Here is a 20,611-nt window from a genome sequence, read left to right on the forward strand (position 1 = left end):
AAATGCTATGAAGATAAAATTAACCATGTCCGAATAGCACAAGTCACATGTGAGGAACACCCAGATCCTCCGTATGTTTACATGTGGTCCCCTAACGTTAAGAGTATTGTTATTTGTCACATGCTTCTACGCAGAAGGAACGGTTCTGCATTAGTTATCTGATCCCTCCTCTCTCTCCAGTTCTTTAACTCTACCAAACCACACTTCATAACATTCCTCACTTTTTATTTCTTTCCATCTTCCAGCACAACCGTTTATTTGCCTGTGTAATGCATACAATTAGGTATGGGCCATTTTTATGCACCATTTTGCACCACAGCAACCAATCGACTCTTACAAAATCACCCAATTTCAATAAAAAAGTTTTTTTTCACAACGTGCTATTAATGCTTTCTACATACTTCATCTGTTTCTCACGTACAATGTTTCGCAACTTTATTCTGTTCACTTTTCACACTTTTTCTCTGCTCATCAGTCTCAGAAGTGCCTTTGTGTACCATCAAATATTATTGCATTCTGACTCCAAGAATGTATCCTCATTTGTTGCACAAAAGGTGCATTTTGTTTTGTCAAGATGCCCCTTGGACTGACTTCTTCCGTTTTCCAACATGTCATGCAAAGGTTGTAAGGGAATTAGTGGGAGTAAGGTTATTCCAAGATGATGCGTTAGTTTGGGGTTTGGACAAGGAGGGTCATCATGAGTTGTTGAGAAGAGTACATAAGATATTGGGGTGACCAGTCTTAGTGTAGGAATTGACAAATGTAAGTTTACTATCAGATCTGTGGAATATTTAGTTCATACTTAATCCAGCAAAGGTATAAAGCTTACATTTTAGTTAACGAAGACTATTTAGAAAGAGTGTTCTCAGGGCAAAGATCAACCCTGACCTTTCATGGGTTTGGCAGAACATTTTACCAAATTTAGGGACCATTTTTCAGGCAGAGGCCAACCCATGTGGGAGTATTAATGAAGAGTCAAAGGTATTAGTGGTATGAGGTCTGTCAAGTTATGTTTGAGAACATTAAAAGTAGACTTAAAAATGCAGCAGAACTTAACTTCTGTGCATTGGTGGCCAGGAGCCATCTGACGCTAGAGTGCTCATGTGAGTCAGACAGCTCTTGACCATGCGACCACATGGCACTTGAAATCCCTCTGGTGTAGGCACCAGATTTTCTTTTGGAAAGAAACAGCCTCTGGAGATGGGGGAGAGCTTTCTCATCTTCTGAGGCTGTTTCTTTTGTTTCATTAAAATGACGACCAGCCGCACGTAGCGCTGAAAGTGAAATGAGCTGATCAGCTTATTTCACTTTCCCTATCTCAGTGGTCAAGGGATTACCTCAGCCCCCAAACACAGAGGCAGATGGGAGAGTTATCATTGGAAAGGGAAGAATGGTACCCCTCCCTAGTGGATCCCTGCTAGCCCTCATCTGCCCCCAGGATGCAGAAAGAACACTAGAAACCAGGGTTTTATCATATAATTACATTTAGTGGTAGGGGCATCCCTAAGTGGGCATTGTAATGCCCCCACTCTCCCAAAAAGTGGCATAGTCTTTCTGTCCCCCACCCCTGGGGGGGGTGCAGAAAGCTAAATAGGCAGAGGTGGGGCTGTCCACAATGGGCATTACAATACCCACAGTCCTCCCTCCAAATAAATCAGCACAATCTTTCTACCCTGCAGGGGCAGATGGGGGCAATAGTCCCCAATCTGCCCCCAGAGGGGGAAAAAGCCCACTAGGCACCAGGGAGTTTTTTTTCATGTAGAGGTGGGGGCTGCCCATAATGAGCATTGCAATGCCCCCACCCCTCCCCAAAAAATCAGCACAGTCTTTCTGCCCCACCCCCAGTAGATGAGGGCTATAGTTCCCAATTTGCCCCAGGAGGCCAGAAAGCCCACTAGGCACCAGGGACTATTATTTTCTTTATGTAGGGGTGGAGGCTGCCCAGAATAGGCTTGCTGATGCCACCACCCCCCCAACAAAATGGCCACAGTGTTTCTGCCTCCTCTGGGGGGCATATGGTGGTTAATGCAAAAGATCAGCCTCCTGACAGAGGGCCAGAAAGCCCACTAGGCATCAGGGGTATGTTTATGGCATGTCAGGAAGTGCCCCCATAGACAAGGGTCACTCTCCTTGAATGGGCACATATTTTGGCTGTTTCAGCCCCTCTTGGGTGCAGATCAGTGATATCTTGAGCTCATCTGCCCCAAGGGGAGGGCAGAAAACCACTAGATACCAGGAAAAGTTTCTGTGTGTGTGATCTGGCGTTCGACTGATGGTCTGCATATACTGGCATTTGGTTGGGTGTGTGGACTTGCGCTTGGCTGGCGGTGTGGCTTGTGTAGATCCCCCAGTGTTTTCTTACCTAGAATCCCCTACAAACTTCAAATGTAGCTAAAAAGTTAAGTTTTTTCCACATTTCTGTGTGGAAAGTTGTCGAATCACTGCGCCGGCACAAATTCCCTAACACCCGGTGTTCCCCTTTGGTCTCCTGATAAAAATGATACCTCACTTGTGTTGGTGCCTAATGCAGAGTCAGCCTAAAAACGTATTAAGAAAACTACACTTGTCAACAGGCTTTCTGGTCAGTGTTTGCAGCTCCCTCCCTCATAGCTCCACTGCTGTGACCGAGCTTCTCAAGAGCCTGCCGCCTCTGAGATTGAGGTCTGCCTCCACTCGCCTGTGACTAGTGGTCATCTGCTCCTGTCTACTTTCTGTTTTTTTGCTTTCTCTCTTTTCTTTTCTATTTTGTACTGTCTGCTTTTTCAGTTTTTCTCTCTTTGCTTTTTTATTTTTGCCACTTTTCACTTTTTATCGCCTTTCCCCTTCCTGCGCTCTTCTTCCTGCCACTGCTGCCCTGCGGCCCCTCCCCTGGAGCACTTTTCCCACCCTCCCACCTTCCCGCTTTCCAGACCCTCCCACCTCCCTTCCCTTCTTAAGGGTGGCTGCTGCCCCAAAGGCAAGCCCATCTGTGCCCATCCACGCCTGGACTCTGCCCAGCACCATGCCCTTGGTCCTCGCTCTATCCGCTGGTCCAACTCCAACACACTAAGGGGGTGATTCCTAGTTTGGCGGGCGGCGGTCGCCGCCCGCCAAGCAGGAACCGCCAGAAGACCGTACCGCGGTCTTTCATTCTGGCTTTCCCACTGGGCGGGCGGGCGACCGCCAAAAGGCCGCCCGCCCGCCCAGCGGGAAACCCACAGCAACGATGAAGCCAGCTCCGAATGGAGCCGGCGGAGTTGCTTTTGTGCGACGGGTGCAGTTGCACCCGTCGCAATTTCCAGTGTCTGCTATGCAGACACTGGAAATCAATGTGGGGCCCTGTTAGGGGGCCCCTGCAGTGCCCATGCCATTGGCATGGGCACTGCAGGGGCCCCCAGGGGCCCCACGACACCCGTTCCCGCCAGCCTGGTTCTGGCGGTTTGGCTGGCGGGAAGGGGGTCAGAATCCCCATGGCGGCGCTGCCTGCAGCGCCGCCATGGGGGATTCTGCAGGCCAGGGGAAAACCAGTGGGAAACCGCCGGTTTCCCTTTTCTGACCGCGGCTTTACCGCAGCGGTCAGAATGGGCCTGGATGCACCGCCAGCCTGTTGGCGGTGCATCCGCGGTCCCCTACCCTGGCGGTCTCGGACCGCCAGGGTAGGAATGACCCCCTAAGTGCCCTCAACCCAAGACGATTCTCAGCCTGCCACCTAGCTGACCCGAGGAACCCTCATGGACCTTTCTCATGCCACACATGCTCCCTCACCCTCCACCGACCACCATACAATCCTGAACCAAGCACAGAGGACTATCTCAAGTGCATACTCCTCAACACACGCTCCCTTGTGAAGAACCCAGTAGAAGTCTGGGACCTCTTCAACTTGACTGCCCGGACATCGCCTTCCTTGCGGAGACGTGGATAACCCCCACCTCAGTCCCAGACATCACCACGAATATACCAGACAACTACAAAATCATCCACAAAGACAGATCCAACTGCTGAGGAGGAGGCATCACCTCACCATAGTCTACAAGAACACAATCTGCCTGACAACCAACAACGGATCACAGATTCAGTCAACCCATGAACACCTACACTTCCACATCCAGACCAACCCCAACTCCTTCCTCTGTGTCATACTCATCTACTTGCCACTCAGACCCCAACCTCAATTCAAGGAAGCCCTCGCCGACCTGGTGGCCCGCCATTCACTCGCCTCCACCGAATACATCCTACTCAGCGACCTCAACTTCCACCTTGATATCCACGATGACCCCAACACCACAAACCTTTTGGACAACCTCGCAACACTCAGCCTCAAACAACTTGTCAATGTCCCCACCCACACAGCTGTACACACCCTTGAACCCGTCTTCTCATCAGGCAACAACATCAGCATCTCTCACACCTTTGAACACCATTGGAACGGCCACAAGTGCATCCACTTCACCTTCACGAAGAACAGTGCACGCCACTATGCACCACCACCCCCCCGGACCCAGAAAACACAAATAAATCTGTATGTAACCTACTCTGCTGGATATCAGAATGTGCTAACAGCGTAGCCCCATCAGGAAACCCACATGAAACTGACAAACCTAAATACTTAGATGGTCCATGACAGACCTTCAAGAGTCCAAACGCTCTTGCAAGTGAATGGAACGTAAATAGAGGAGCAGCAAACCAGCAGATCACATAGCCTACAAGATCGCAGTCACCAGGCACCATTCAGAACATCAGAGCTGCCAAAAAAGCCGCATTCAAGAACGCCTCAGCACCAATGGTCACAACAGCAAGGACCTCTTTTACATTGTCAATTTCTTCACAAACCCCAGTACAGACTCCTCATCCACCCCTCCCTCTCAAGACCTCTGTGACAACCTCGCCACCTTCTTCCACTGGAAAATCCAGGACATATATGAAGGCTTTAAGAACCAAAACCCACCCGCGCTGCCCACAAACATCACCAAAGACCCAGCATCACACCACATCCTGAACTCTTGAACCCCCATCACCACAGAGTATACCCAAAAATTCATGAACTCCATCCCCTCTCGAGCTCCCTCAGATCCCTGCCCTCATCACATCTTCAACCTCGTCAGTGCCATCATAGAACTTCAGCTGTGCCAGATTATCAACCGATCCTTTGAGATCGCCACCTTCCCATCAGACTGGAAGCACGCCAAGATCAACCCACCGCTGACCCAAGGGAGCTGCAAAACTACAGACCCATCTCTCTGCTCCCTTGGGAAAAAACTAATGGAAAAGGCCGTCAACCAGCAACTCACCAAATTCCTCAAGACACTCCAGATCCTAGACCCATCCCAATCAGGATTCACGAGCAATCACAGCACCAAAACAGCACTCCTGGTAGTCACCAGCAATGTACGTTTCATACTGACCATGGGGACACGGCCGCACTCTTCTCCTTGACCTCCCACTGACCAGGCGCGCAATCTGGGCATCATCCTGGACTCCTCTCTGTCCATGATCAACCAAGTCAACACTGTCTCATCATTATGCTTCCACACCCTTCAACTCTTTTGAATTATCTTCAAGTGGATTCACTCGGACACGAGGAGGACAGTCACTCACTCACTCGTCAGTAGCAAACTGGACTAAGGCAACACACTCTATGCCAGCATCACCAAGAAACTGCAATCAAGACTACAAAGAATCCAGAATGCAGCAGCCAGGCTCATCCTGGACATCCCCCGACATAGCCACATCTCCTCCCACCTCTGAGACCTACACTGGCTCCCAGTCAACAAGCGCATCACATACAAACTTTTGATTCACACCTAAAGGGCATAACACAACATAGGACTGGCCTACCTCAACCACCGCCTCACCTTCTACATACTCAACAGACAACTCCATTGTTCTCAGGTCCCCCTTGCAACCATTCCCAAGAGCCAAAAAAGCACAACAGGAGGACGATCCTTTCCTACCTCGCATCCCGGACTTGGAATATGCTATCTCTCAAACTCAGACAGACCACAACACTGAAGCAGTTCAGGAAGGACCTCAAGACCTGGCTTTTCGATTGAGCAGCACGCCCACAAACAGCACCTTGAGACCCCATGGGTGATTAGTTGCGCTATGTAAGTACTGATTGATTGATTGAGGCTTTGGAGCCCCCTCAATCTCTACACCTTTTTGGCCTATCACTGTCACAAGCACTTGGCCCACACACAGAAAAGAGGTATAATTTTTATCAAGAGACCAAGGGAAACGATGGGTGGTAGGAAATTTGTGCTGGTGCAGTGATCCCATACAGAAATGTGATTTCTTTAGCTAAATTTGAAGTTTGCAGGGTATTCTAGGGAAGAAAACTTTGGAGGATCTACGCAAGCCACACTTCCGTGAACTCCCCCAGGTGTCTAGTTTTTAGAAATATCTGGGTTTGGTAGGTTTCCTTAGATGGCCGCCGAGCCCGGGACCAAACCCCTTGCAAAACCAGGTTGTTTTGTGACAGATAATGTTGAAGTCTCCCCAATATGTTTTGGGCCATTTCTTGCTAAAGGGACTAGGCCAACACACACAAGTGCGGTACCATATTTATCAGGAGACTTGGGGGAATGCTGTATAGAAGGAAGTTTGTGGTCCACCTCAGATTCCAGCACTTTGCATCAGCAAAATGTGTGGAAACCTTGAGGTTTGCAAAGGATTCTGGGTGACAGGACCTGGTGAGAGCTCCACACGTCACTCCATCCTGGATTCCTCTAGGTGTCTAGTTTTAAAAAATGTATAAGGTTGCTAAGTTTCTCTAGGTGCCTGCTGAGCTAAAGCCCAACATCCACAGCGAGGCACTCTGCAAAAAATGCATTTGTTTTCCGTAGAAAAACGTGTTGTGTCCACATTGCTTTTTGTGACATTTCCAGGAACTAGGCCTACCTAGACAGCTGAGGTATAATGTTTTTATGGGGAGACTTGGGGGAATGCTGGGTGGAAGGAATTTTGTGGCCCCCTCAGATTGCCAAACTTTGCATCTCTGAAATATGAAAAAAATGTGTTTTTTAGACAAATATTGAGGTTTGCAAAGGATTCTGGGTGACAGGCCCTGGTGAGAGCCCCACAAGTCATCCCATCCCAGATTCCCCTGCGTGTCTAGTTTTAAAAAATATACAGGTTTACTAGGTTTTCATAGGTGCCGGCTGAGCTAGAGCCCAAAATTCACAGGTAGGCACTTTGCAAAACATGCATCAGTTTTCAGTAGAAAAATGTGATGTGTCCCCGTTGCGTTTTGGGGTTGTGACAGGGCACGAGTAACGGGATGGAAGTGGAGTACCCCTGGGGCACTCCGATGGGGGGTAGAACCTATCTACATCCAGCACGGCATGATGAAGAAAAGGAGAGGGCAGGAGCCGCGCGGGACCCCAGAAGGAGAGAATGCGGCTGGAGGAGAGCGAGAAAAAAGATGCGTGTTGTAGAGGAGCTGGGCATCTTGCATCGGAGTGAAACTGTGCCGGAGAAAATGGAAGATGAAGAGGAGGAGGAGGAGGAGACAGAAAGGAAGACACCACGCAAAGCAGAGAGCATCCATCCAAAGGAAGCCGAGAGGGAGAGTGTCAGACGCAGAAGCCAGCCACGTTCCTGGAGGAGCGTGGCTTATCCAGGTACGAGGACGGACAGGGGAATGAGGTGAAACTATCGGAGGGGAGGGAAAAGGTGTTCTGGGAGGGGGAGGGTGACGCGCTCGGCACTAACCAATAAAAAGCAAAAAATAAGAGCACAAGGGCACAAGGTGAAGGGAAATAAAGAGCGATACACATCACAAAAAGAAAAGAAAAAGAAGGAAGAAAAATAAACAACCCGCTCTGTATTACTAACATAGAAAAGATCAAGAAGCAACAGGAATTAATAATTGCACAACTCACCAGAGGCACGGAAGGGTAAAAGAGATTCTTGTGGGAAGGGAAAAGTAGAAAGCAAGTAGTATTACTACCCCACCAACTTACCTAATAAGGGCTTTGTGTTTTCTTTCCTCTCTCCCTCTCTTGATGTGGATGACATTCCGGAGCCTTTGAACCAGCTACCTGGGAAGAAGAATGAAAAGAAGATATGTGAGGGACTTACAAGGAGAAAAGGAATACCCTAAGGATAAAACAAGGACTGTAAAATATACTGATTTATATGGATAAGAAAAGAAGGACATAGAGAAAAGAAATAAAGATGAATACCAAAGACCCTTAATACTGGAACAAAGAATTATTACTTACCTTTCACAGGGGCATTACATATCGCGGGCTCTATGCCTACCCACACAAGTGAGGTACCATTTTTATCAAAAGACTTGGGGAAATGTGGGGTCAAAGGAAGTTTGTGGCTCCCCTCTAATTCCAGAACTTTGCATCACCTGTAATGTGAGGAAAATGTGTTTTGCAAGACAAATTTTGAAGTTTGCAAAGGATTCTGGGTGACAGGCCCTGGTGAGAGCCCCACAAGTCATCCCATCCTGAATTATCCTTGGTGTCTAGTTTTAAAAAAAGTAGAGATTAACTAGGTTTCCTTAGGGGCCGGCTGAGCTAGAACCCCAAATCCACAGCTAGGCACTTGGCAAACAACGTGTCAGTTTTCAGTGGGAAAAATAAGGTGTGTCCACGTTGTGTTTTAGGGCATTTCCTGTCATGGATACTAGGCCTACACACACACACATGAGGTGCCATCTTTTTCAGGAGACTTGGGGGAATGCTAGATGGAAGGAAGTTTGTGGCTCTCCTCAGATCACCGAAATATGAGGAAAATGTTTTTTAGACAAAATTTGAAGTTTGCAAATGATTCTGGGTGACAGAACCTGGCGAGATCCCCACAAGTCACCCCATCCTTGATTTCCCTATGTATCTAGTTATCACAAAAGTAAGGTTTGTAAGGTTTCCTTAGGTGCTGACTGAGCTAGAGCCCAAAATCCATAGCTAGGCACTTTGCAAAACACACGTCAGTTTTCAGTGAAGAAATGTGATATATCCATGTTGCGGGCACTAGGTCTACCCACACAAGTGAGGAACCATTTTTATCGGGAGACTTGGGGGAATGCTGGATGGAAGTAAGTTTGTGACTCCTCTCAGATTGCAGAACTTTACATCACTGAACTGTGAGGAAATTATGTTTTTTAGACAAAATTTGAGGTTTGCAGAGGATTCTGGGTGACAGAACCTGGTGAGAGCCCCACAAGTCATCCCATTCTAGATTCCACTAAGTATCTAGTTTTCAGAAATGTAAAGGTTTACTAGGTTTCCTTATGTGCCGGCTGAGCTACAGCCTAAAATTCACAGTTAGGCACTTTGCAAAAAAATGCTTCTGTTTTCAATGGAAAAATGTGATGTGTCCATATTGCGATTTGAGGCGTTTCCTGTAGCGGGCAGTAAGGCTACCCACACAAGTGAGGTACCATTTTTAGCAGGAGACTTGGGGAATACAGAATAGCAGAACAAGTGTTATTACCAATTGTCTTTCTTAGTGTTTATGCCTTCGAAATGTAAGACAGTGTGTAAGAAAGAAGTCATTTTGAGGAATGCCCTGTAATTCACATGCTAGTATAGGTACCTCGAAAATCAGAGATGTGCAAATAACCACTGCTTCTAAACTCCATTTCTTGTGCCCATTTCAGAAATATATTAATGCTTCCTTGATACCTATTTTTCACTTTTAATATTTTACCAAATGAATAGCTATATACCCGGGTCACAATGAAAACCCATTGTTCATTTATTGGCTCTGGGTACCTTGGGTTCCTGGTGAACCTACAAGTCCTATATACCCCCACAACCGGAAGAGTCCAGCTGAAACAACGTTATATTGCGTTTGAAAATCTGCCATAGCTGGAAAAAGGCACAGATGAAAATGTAGACAGAAATGGCTGTTTTTTCAACTCAATTTCAATATTTTTTCAGAAATGACTGTTTTTTTTTCCAACTCAATCTCAGTTTTATTTATTTGAACTGTTACTTTCTATAGGAAAGCCCTAAAGGATATACACAAATGACCAATTGCTGAATACAGAACCATTTCTGTCTCTAACTAGAAAAAGGTTGAACGCTCAAAAAATAGAAAAAATGGGGTATGTCCTAGTAAAATGCCAAAACTGCGTTCAGAAATTAGTTTTTCTGATTCTAGTCTGACTGTTCCTGAAAGCTGGGAAGATGGTGATTTTAGCACCGCAAACCCTTTATTGATGCCATTTGCAGGAAAAAACAGATGCTTTCTTCTGCAGCACTTTTTCCCATTTTTACCAAAAAGTCCACATTTTAACTGTATTTTGGCTAATTTCTCGGCCCCCACCTGAGGAATCCAGAAACCCTGGGTACCTTTATAATACCCAGGATGTTGAAAAAAAAGGACACAAATTTGGCATGGATAGCTTATGTGGGCAAAACGTATGGAGGCCTAAGCGCAAACTATCCCAAATAGTAAAGAAAACAGGCTAGCATGGAGGTGAAGGGGATGAGAGGTGGGAAAGCTTAGCAGTGAAGGGGTTAAACTGTTTGATTCAAAATATTCTATTTTAGCCAGTACTGCTGGCAGGTATGGCTTAGATGTTGTTCAGATGCAATCAAGTGGAGAGAAAAGAGAGAGTAGTAACTTTCAATTATATGATTCAAAAGGACGCAGAAGCAAGTTAGTCCATTATAGAAAAGAAAATGTTGGGCTACTGGTGGGATGTTCACCACTTTAGGAATTATGGGGGTCATTCTAACCCTGGCGGTCGACGACCGCCAGGGCTAAAATGACGGGAGCACCGCCAACAGGCTGGCGGTGCTCCCATGGGCATTCTGACCGCGGCGGTACAGCCGCGGTCAGAAACGGGAAACCTCCACGGCGGCGCTGCTTTCAGCGCCGCCATGGGGATTCCGACCCCCTTACCGCCATCCTGTTCCTGGCGGTTTTCACCGCCAGGAACAGGATGGCGGTAACGGGTGTCGTGGGGCCCCTGGGGGCCCCTGCAGTGCCCATGCCAATGGCATGGGCACTGCAGGGGCCCCCTAACAGGGCCCCACTAAGATTTTTAGTGTCTGCATAGCAGACACTGAAAATCGCGACGGGTGCAACTGCACCCGTCGCACCCTTTCCACTCCGCCGGCTCCATTCGGAGCCGGCATCCTCGTGGAAGGGGGTTTCCCGCTAGGCGGGCGGGCGGCCTTCTGGCGGTCGCCCGCCCGCCCAGCGGGAAACTCAGAATTACCGCGGTGGTCTTTTGACCGCTGCTGTATTTGAGTTGGGAGCCAGTCATGAGTCCCTCATATTTACTATTTATACATTTTTTTATTTTTATATTTTTTTTTTATACTAAAACATAGCACATTGCAAGTTCAGACCATTTCCCTAAAATAATATAGAAGTACCTTTCACTTTGGAGACATTATGGGGGTTATTACAACTTTGGAGGAGGTGGTAATCCGTCCCAAATGTGACGGATTTACCACCAGCCGTATTACGAGTTCCATAGGATATAATGGACTCGTAATACGGCTGGTGGTATATCCGTCACTTTACCTTCACTTTTGGGACGGATTACCACTTCCTCCAAAGTTGTAATAACCCCCTATATGTGTACAGGAACACCTGTAGAATTCCTTTTAAGTTTATTCTTTCGTGGGCGCCATTCACTTTTATTCGAGGTGCCTTCCTTTCTCTTAAAAAGTTGGTACAGTTCAATTTTCAATAAATAAACCAGCTGACACCTCAACGGGTTGCTTTCATTAAACCGTTCCCTGAGTATTTAAGCATGTTACATGAAACTTACATTGGATACTACAAAACAGTTCAAAAGAAAATTATCCAAGTACCTGTTCCACCAGGGGAACAGTAACTAAAGATCCATTTCACCTGTAAGAATTTCTGTGCTGCTTTCAGTGACAGCTAACACAATCTATTCTTTTACCTTGAAGAAAGTTCATACTTTGTGGCCCAATCATTTTAAATCGGGAAACATCATTTATTTAGAAATACAGTCATTCAGATGCTTATCATCAGCCTCGAGTTCTCAAATTAATAGCCAATGGCACTAGATCGCTTCCTGGGTAAGATCATTAGAAGGCCTAATCTACAACATGAGATGAAGATAAATGTCCTCCTGGAAGACTATTTACACTGGTGCTGTCCATACCTGTGGCAACAAGAAACCTTTCGCACTTAGCCTGCTCAATCTCCCCCCAGCCTATGACAACACCGGTCATAAACCCTTACTACACCACTCACACTCTGAACGAGACACATGGAAATGTCCCATACCAGTTTGCATCTTCCTGAGGAGCATATCTCAGCTCGATATAAGAAAGAAAGCAAACAACCCACCTCCAACTATAGGCTCCAAATAGCAAGTCCTTTTTCACAACAATAGAAGGATAGCATATAAACCCAACACTTTAATTTACTTGCAGGTGAACTGTTGCTTTCTTTCTTATGTTTAGTTTGCCCTGTCCTGCTCCACTTTCAACGGATATTCCTCAGGGAAGCCTTTGTGCATAGCTCAGCTCATCCAGATAAGTTCCATTAAGTCTGGAAATGTGCTCACCAACATTCCAAAATATCATGAGAGTTGTTTAACATTTACAGGAACCTTAGCATGTTGTGCTGGACAGCAAAGACATCACTATTCACCAATACCCAGCTCCATAGAAAACTCTCCTTTGGCCATAACATAAACATCTGAGAAACTGCTTTGTCACAATACAAGGGTAGATTTCCAAGGCCTATCTCAAGAAGAACACCTAAAATGTCATTCATACTTGAGGGAGCATTACATGGCTGTGCCATTATGTTTTCTAGAATGTGAAATGAAGGAGTAATCAGCTACCTATGTAAAATGTGTAAATGGCTTTCATATAAACAGGGTGCACTGAAATTACTACTAATAAGTGCACACATGAGTTAATTCCTGTGAATTTTTCATGTAAACCGCATTTATCAATCATTTTACAAGTATGTTTATGTTATAGTGTTTCATAAATGTTATTTCCATAATCATTTTATATTCATTATGTTCATGAGAAACATGTGGAAAGTCATTTAAACCATATTTGCATATGTGTCTGTGTTAGCTAGGCCTGAGTGAAGGCCCGAGTTTTTCTGTGTTTTTAACCTTCAGCATGAAGCTTGTTTTATTGCATCCTTTCCTAAGCTGCAGATGTGATGGTAACAATGAAGAAGTCTATTGCCGGTGTTATATAAGGGGGGCCTGAGAAGATGTGTTACCAAGGTCGGAAGGAGTTACATGGACCCAGTAGCTGAACTCCCCTCCACATTCCTAGCATGGGAGTGATCCAAGGCCAAACTGATGCAGCTTGAAAGGATTCAGATGTAAATCAGATGTGCGATTTATAACACTGTTGTTTCATAGCAGAGATTTTGGCTGTGATGTCATCCCCTGGAAGATTCAAGATTTAAGTGTTGTTTAGTCAGTTGCACATTCCTTTTGCCCCATTGATTAGCACGAACCTGAGCGAGGTAGAGATCTCTCTCTGTTTCTTTACCAGACTAACAGGCATATTGACAATTAGTTTGCGCTGCTGTTGCACCATTTTTTTGGGCACAACAGTGGTGCTAACCCAGCACCATATTTATAAAGTGGCGCTAGGCCTGTCTAGCACCACTTTTCCTAGGCGTGCTTCATTTTTAAGGAGCTCTGCCTCACCCTGCATCGTTTACTGACAATGATATGCAGGGTAGGCATTCCCTCCTAAAAAATGACGCTAGCCAGCTAGCATCATATTTACAAGCCTCACGAAAAAAGATGCGCTGAGACAAAATAATGCTTGCTCTCACTTGTGTCAAAATTTAAATGCCTGGTCAGACCAGGCATTAAAATGACGCACAGGTATTTAATGGAAACACACACAAAACATTTTTTTCAACCCACAGGACAACATGGACCTGCTACTTCTCCAGCTAGGCACCTGGAGATGATGACAGGGACGACGGGAAGCAATATCAGCACCACCGCATCACCCACCATCACCACCATAGTAATCACAAAGGCAGTGCAGGAGAAGAGAGCGCATCAATTGCCAAAAAAAAAAACCTTCTATAGTTGGCCTCAGAGAAGACGATGGTATAAAATATTATTTGCCTTCCTGACAACCGTACTTGACACCATCATCTGTCTCACTACCCACTACATCCTCCTCCAAAACACACATCAACTGCAGCAGGAGACAAAAGAAGGTTTTTATGCAATTTCTGGGTTTCCACACGTGTTGGGTGCCATGGATTGCATGCATGTGCATCTGGTACCTCTGCTGCAACTGAACATCTGAACCTCAACAGGAGGCAAACACATTCCATCAACGTCCAGGCCATTGTGGACCATCGGGGGCTCTTTATCAATGTCCTGGTAAAATATCGTGGCAGCGTTCATAATGCCTACATCTTTCGGCACTCCATGATCAAATTTCGAGGATGGACAATATGGAACTGGCCTACTCATAGGTAAGCTAGCAGACACAAAATAACACATAAAACAAATGACATATGGGCCAAATAATGCACACACCACACTCTGCACACATGGACAGTGACTCACACCTTCACATCCTGAGGTGGGGCATCATTGTCCTCATCCTCCGCCCTGGGGTCCTCCACCTGTTCATCCCAAGTGACATTAGTCCACACACAGCTATTGTACAATATTGCATGAACAGGGATCATTTCAGAGACAAGGGAAGTTGAGTATAGCAGTCTCCCCCCCCCTTATAAATCGTGGCATGAGAAACGTGACTTAAGGATGCTGAATGCATGCTCCACAACATTCTGGGTCCAGATGTGACCCACATGTATGCCTTCTCGGCGTGCTCCGTGGTTTGACATATGGTGTCATCACCCACGGCTGGACGTCATATCCTTTGTCAACTGCAATGGAAGAGGGGAGAGAGTATCAGACTTGTCCTTGTGTTTCTTACTAGCTGGCCTTGCACAATATCTGTCTATGAAGTAGAGATTCAGACTTGCATCTGGCATTGTGTGGTTTCCAGTTTCCATGCATGATTATAGTTGTGTGTGATGGTGCACCTTCCAGACAAGGGTACAGGCTTAGAGGCATGGTGATTGTATGATTAGTGTGGCATAACAGTTCACCCATGGGGTATGAGTGTGATGTTCCAGAATACTGCACGTGTCCAGTAACATGTGACCTGCAGATGAGCCATGCTGTGTGAGTTTTCATCTAGTTTGTGTTGTGTGTGCCATGAGATGGGTGTTGGGCCCTATTTGTTGCATGTCTCCCACCCTCCATCTTCAACATTGTGCACCTCCCTTGCACACAGAGGTGTTATCCATATTTCCTGGCAGGCATGCATGTATATGTGTAGACATCATGCAAGTGTGACATAGTAGCTTAATATCTATTGCAATGTCTGTGGATACTTTACAAGTCCCTGTAGCACGGGACAGGGCAAAAATGTGTTGCTGCATGCCCTGCACCACCGTGAAAGGTCCGCAATGTGCCATATCTACTAGTTACAGTGCACTTCTGTCCTCCACCCCTGCACTGGCATTGAGGAGACAGCTGCCAAGCTCCAACGGTGCACAGATGCCTGTGTTGTGGGTGTGATTGATTATGTGCAGGAAGGTACCCCTTCTTGCACATAGCCAATCAGTGATGGAGATTTAGGGCCTGATTACAACCTTGGCGGATGAGATACTTTGTCACAAACACGACGGCATTCCGCCCCGGTGTTTTACATGTTCCATAGGATATCATGGAACTTGTAATATGGCTGACGGGATATCCGTCGTGTTTGTGACAGAGTATCCCATCCGCCAAGGTCGTAATCAGTCCCTTACCCTTTCTTTGTGTGCTGCAGAATGCATCACACATACCAAAATGGAAATACTTTGGTAAGATCAAGTATTTCTCCTGGTTGCACTATGGTAATGCCACCCCTAGGGTGGCGCTATATTTTGGTGTTGCATTAGGTTGCCACTGTTATTTAAATGTGGGGCTGTGCCAAAATGCAATGAGTGTTGTGGTGGCACGCCCACAGCAATACTGATTGCAAACTCCTCCCACATTAAGGGGCATAATATAGGAAAGTGGTGCATCGGTCCCGGTGCACCAGTTTTCTTGTGTCCCCCTTGCCCTTTCTAATGGCGCCATGGTTTCATGGTATTTATGAAATGGCATACCATGGCAGTCATTACCAGTCAGATTTTTTTATGCTGTTATGGCGCTTTGCTTGAATAGTGTCAAAAATGTTGCTACTAGCGCAGCAAAGGTCAAGGAGGTCCATAGATTATAATGGAGGCATCACTTTTACTGCCTCTGCCCTGAACAGGCATTAAAAATTATGGAAACAATTGCGCAGTGAAATCTTGTAAATTTCACTACCCCATTTTTTCTGGCAATCCCTGTATGGGAAAGCCCTTCTTGCAAACACTATGCCTGACGCAGCAATGATGTGGCACAATGTACACTATGGACAATGCACACATAGCACCACTTTGTAAAATGGTACAGGGGAATGGCCACCTTAACACCACCTTAGCATCAGAGAAATAACAATAAGGCAGCCCCTAAGTGATGTGAGTGAATAAGCCTCCTTTATAAGATGGCGTTAAGACACTAAAAGTGACTTGAAACCGCCTTGTAAATGTGGAGGGGGCATTGCTCCACCAGAGCATCAGTAAAAGTGATGCTCTAGTGGTGTTAAGGTCTTGTACATAGGATCCTATGTGAGGGTGATATGCATTGGATGTGTGGAGTGATACATGTTGTATATGGGTTGATCAGCAGACGTGCATGTTGTATATGTGTTGATCAGCAGACGTGCATATATTGTTGAGAACTCATGTATATTACAAATAATATGTTACTTTCCAAAACTTGTAAATAAATAGCTGAATCACACATGTGTCTTGGAGTATCTGTCACACACAAATGCAACAGCAACTCATACACATCTAGGAAGACTAGGCCACAACAGTGGGAAAACAAGTATGAACATACTCAGAAACACCAAACAACTACACACAAAGCAATGAGAATGGAATATGCGGGTGTAATGTGTATGCATTCCCTGGTCAACATACATTTTACATAGCAACACATATATCACACAGGTCTGTTGGGTTGCCATTTGACAGCAGCCACATTGTAACTCTATGTGAGGATTGTTAGCCAAATGTCAGCCCTTGGTAGGACAAGAGCAGTCAATATAAACAACGGTCAGCTATGTGACAATGCAATGTCTTCATGTCTCAATAACAGGTGAAAGATCATAGCATACCCCTCAGTGGCACTCACATATATGACAAGTAGTGTGTGACATACAGAGGACACTACACCAGCACGTCTAGGCCTGTCCTACTCAAATAAGTAGTCATCTCCCATGGATGTCAAACAATGTCATAGCATCTCTCATACCCTTGGAAAAATACGTGTGTCTATCAGGACACAGGCATATTTCCACATGCATGTTTTTACCATGACTGTCAGGAGTATACATAAAATCCATCTGCACTCATTGTGTGTCTGTCAAAGGATGTTGGCAACATCTGTGTGTGAGTGCCCACGTTAAACACACACATATTGATGGACAGCTGAGACATTCCTGCACTGAACTGGCACAGCTACTTTGTGGAGGTGACTCACAGGCTACCCAAGTGTTTGTCTGGAGATGTGTGTATGTCAGTCACTCATCCTGCGTACAATGGATATGCTATAGCAAATATTGCTTGCCCTGTAGCAAATTCAAGGTTCATTGGCAAATATCACATGGACAAAATACTGTGACATGCATGAAGGACTGAACAGTGAGGCTGGGGAAGATGAGGAGCAAGTGCCAATTGTCCTAACAGTGCCAGCAATGTGGCAATTGAGGCATTCAGTACACTATCTGGCTTCTACATGTAGGAATGTCTGCACAATCTCAATAAATCAATCACCAAAACAACAGAGTAGATATGTAAAGCCACACACATTGTGTAGACTATGTAATACCAGTCGCACTGTCAGCAAGTCCACCTTTGTGTTTGTCCACCACAAACAAGTGTGAGTGATGAATGTGTTAACTGACGATATCTGTACCCTGGGTCTGCAGACACGTCCCTGTTTCACTATCTACCAATGGAGTGCCAATGCAATAAAGGAACATATACCATCCCAAGTCACAGACTCATGTATTTCCCATTAGATAAGAGTCCAAGGCTTGCATAAATCCCCTGTAAGTCCCTAGTAGATAATAGGGCAAGGGCAACATCAACAACCTGTACGTCTCTTGTAGATAATAGGTCAAGGCTGACATCAACAACTTATAAGTCCCTCGTAGATAATAGGGCAAAGCTGAAAACATCCTGTAAGTCCCTAGTAGATAATAGGGCAGGGTATTGTAGTTGTACATTTAGGAACCTGGAATTGAGTGTGCACTGATGTGTAGCCTGCCATCCCTATCTGATTGCAGCCATACCATGCACACTGTGTGCTAGAAGGGAATTCTGTGCAAAACTACATAGTGAGGAATTGTACTGTCAAAGTGTTCCTTGAAAAACCCTTGTCACAAAATGCAGCCTTAATGCCCCCGTTAGATGCCCCAGGCGCTGCGTGGCCCAACATAGTGAGCATGGACTCAAGAATCATCATAGCTATTTGTGTTTTGGCAAAACACCTCTTAACACTTGCAAACAGTAGTGATTGAGTCATATGTGTGCAGAGTGACATTACAATTAGCTGTGCTTGAAAAAACGCTGCAGTAGGAAGTCATATGCAAACATTTAACAATGTAGTAGTGACATGTATATCAAGATCCAGCACGTATGTGTACATGTCAGCCTGGCCTACCAGTGTATGTCACTGAGACATGTATAATGCCCTAATTGAGTATTCACCAACATAGGTATGCTAGGTCCATTGGCAAATGATGTCTAATGTGCAATAGTTGTCCACAGTATACATTGGGCAATATTCACAGTGCCATGTCTCATGTTCCCTCTTGCAGGTGGACCCCAGCCATACACAATTGGAGAGGTGGCAAGCTTTGCTGACCCTGATGCAACCAGTGAGTCACAATCTGTATGTGTAATGTATAGTGCAAGTAAAGTGTGTGCTGTTGTATGTTGCATGGAATGCCATGTACCAAGTGTGTTTATGCTACTACAAACATAGTAGGCCAACCATGGATATGGACTGTATGGTTGCAGTTGTGTGTAGGATGTGCGTCCCAAGAAAAAAATGCACTGGTGGCAACATTTGTAGCAAGAGACATGGAAATGTTGGACATAGTACATGAGTCCTATAACAGTGATGACAGTATGGACATGTGGCTGAAGTTAAGAGTCCCACACATGTATGCAAAGTGGGACGATTCTCTTCAATACACATTGTCACTGATCTGTAAGGCACATGCAGCGCTAAATAACTCATGTCATGGTGTAATGCATAACCATGTGAATAGTTACTTAATATCAGTAGGACAGTGGTCAACATACCACAATTGAAATGCCAAAGGTTAGACCGCCATTGTGGTATGATGCCCCATTATCTGATTCGTAGTTTGCAACATTTCTAGCTCATGTCATCCTCACATATCTTGTCAAGTGTGTTTGGCCAAGATAGATGTCCATACTACATTGATATACAACATACCATAACACACAGCATCATCTGCTCGTGGTGGTCCAGATAGTGTCCATGATGTGATTCAAAAAAGCATACAATGTACAATATTAGCCAGTGCTGTTCCAAGATCCCTTTGCAGATGAAGTGTACGTCATGCATGCACCCACGTATGAGATGTGCTGAGTGCTGTTGTGCAACACGCTGAGCATAGTTTAGGACACATATACAAACAATGGGCAGCATAGTGTGAGGAAACAAGTTACTCTAGGACTATGCATCAATTAACGACACAGCTCACCAAGTACTGACTTGTGTGAATATGACAGTAGAGACATGCCTCTCTGTGTGACATGAGTGACTGCACCACCCTACAATTTCACATATGATTCCTGTCACATCCTGTTTTGCAAATAGCAATGTGTCCTGACATTTTTCCTTGCATATGAGGTTCTGTTGTAAAACCATATTTAACTTGCAGTCCTTGCTCAGATGAGTTAGTTACATGCCAACGGATTTGAGGTCATTTGCTTAAGCACGAGGGACATTAATGAGCAATCCTGCATGATGAGTGTGACGTTTCATTGTCACATGGCTGATGTGTATGGCAATCTTAGTCAATGGTGACATGGTCCTTTAAAGATTTTCCGAGATGGTTCAATAATATTTTGCAACAATAGCTAATCTTGATACCATGAACATGGGCAATGTGCAGATGCATGTCCTCCCTGCCCTTCAGGATGTTATGGTGATTTGTGCTGACCAACGTGTGTCAACTGCAGATGGTGTATTCATTGCATACTTGTTGTTCCTTTGCCTAATACACAATTAACAGACGTGTCCCATTCATGTTGCAGCTGCAAACATATCTGCATCCCAGAGGTGCCAATTTGAAAAGAGGGCGGAACTGCTACTCGAGGATGGGGCACATATACGAGAGGGAGACTGCATCAGGGGCATGGAAAGCCTTGCCTCAAGGGGGTCCAGCCAAAGATCCCTCCACCACCAGTACCCACACAGCAGGCAGGCCTGTGGCAGGGCCACATCTCTTAGGGCAGGACCTTCAACCTCAGCAACCGGTTCAAT

This window comes from Pleurodeles waltl, chromosome 3_1 (assembly GCF_031143425.1).
Source record: "Pleurodeles waltl isolate 20211129_DDA chromosome 3_1, aPleWal1.hap1.20221129, whole genome shotgun sequence".
Taxonomy (NCBI): Eukaryota; Metazoa; Chordata; class Amphibia; order Caudata; family Salamandridae; genus Pleurodeles; species Pleurodeles waltl.